The following is a 1,030-nucleotide window of genomic DNA, read 5'->3' as shown; positions in this document are numbered from 1 at the left end:
TGGTGGGAGACATACACACTGTGGGAGCGCCCAGCGTGGGAGCCCTGGTCATGGTGGGAGACATACACACTGTGAGAGCGCCCAGCGTGGAAGCTCTGGTCATGGTGGGAGACATACACACTATGAGAGCGCCCAACGTGGGAGCCCAGGTCATGGTGGGTGACATACACACTGTGGGAGCGCCCAGCGTGGGAGCCCTGGTCATGGTGGGAGACATACACACTGTGGGAGCGCCCAGCGTGGGAGCCCTGGTTATGGTGGGAGACATACACACTGTGGGAGCGCCTGCGTGGGAGCCCTGGTTATGGTGGGAGACATGCATACTGTGGGAGCGCCAAGCATGGGAGCCCTGGTCATGGTGGGAGACAGATAAGATAAACACCAACACGAAAGATAAGACATATACCTACACACGTCCTCACCATAAGGAACGTGTAAGCTACTGACGTTTACTGATATCATTTAAAACTTTGTATATTTTTAACTTTCAAATATTTCCCATATAATATAATACATAATAACGTCATAACTCCACAACACGTGATGTTCCACTTGTGGGTAATATGCAGCCAGCATTATCAGCCATTATCGCTATCACTATTATCAGTCTCTGGCGAATGTGTTCATATCTGTGTGTGTGGTGAACTTCCACACTTCCCAGTTGTTATTGATGGTTCCTCAGTGTGTTGTGGAACCTGAAGCTGGCCACTGTGTTGTGAACTACCAGGTTGTTGTGTTGTGGAACCTGAAGCTGGCCACTGTGTAGTGAACTACCAGGTTGTTGTGTTGAGGAACCTGAAGCTGGCCACTGTGTAGTGAACTACCAGGTTGTTGTGTTGTGTTGAGGAACCTGAAGCTGGTCACTGTGTAGTGAACTACCAGGTTGTTGTGTTGTGTTGAGGAACCTGAAGCTGGCCACAGTGTAGTGAACTACCAGGTTGTTGTGTTGAGGAACCTGAAGCTGGCCACTGTGTAGTGAACTACCAGGTTGTTGTGTTGAGGAACCTGAAGCTGGCCACTGTGTAGTGAA

At 49.9% G+C, this 1,030-nt stretch overlaps 1 protein-coding gene across 3 annotated transcripts in view; it reads left to right on the top strand.

Annotated features, from left to right (window-relative positions):
• The first annotated feature begins 640 nt into the window (after window positions 1-640).
• The window catches only part of LOC123749507 (uncharacterized), a 114,740-nt gene continuing 114,350 nt past the window's right edge, over window positions 641-1,030 (top strand). Inside the window, exon 1 of one of the 3 annotated variants that reach the window (XM_069339918.1) lies at window positions 641-727. The gene's annotated coding sequence lies outside the window, so the exon portion shown is untranslated. Of the gene's footprint in view, window positions 728-774 lie in introns of those variants that run through there. The other 2 variants (XM_069339921.1, XM_069339917.1) reach the window with 2 other exon arrangements.

The sequence above is a fragment of the Procambarus clarkii genome, chromosome 42 (genome assembly GCF_040958095.1).
Source record: "Procambarus clarkii isolate CNS0578487 chromosome 42, FALCON_Pclarkii_2.0, whole genome shotgun sequence".
Classification (NCBI taxonomy): domain Eukaryota; kingdom Metazoa; phylum Arthropoda; class Malacostraca; order Decapoda; family Cambaridae; genus Procambarus; species Procambarus clarkii.
This window is presented reverse-complemented; position numbering and strand designations above follow the sequence as displayed.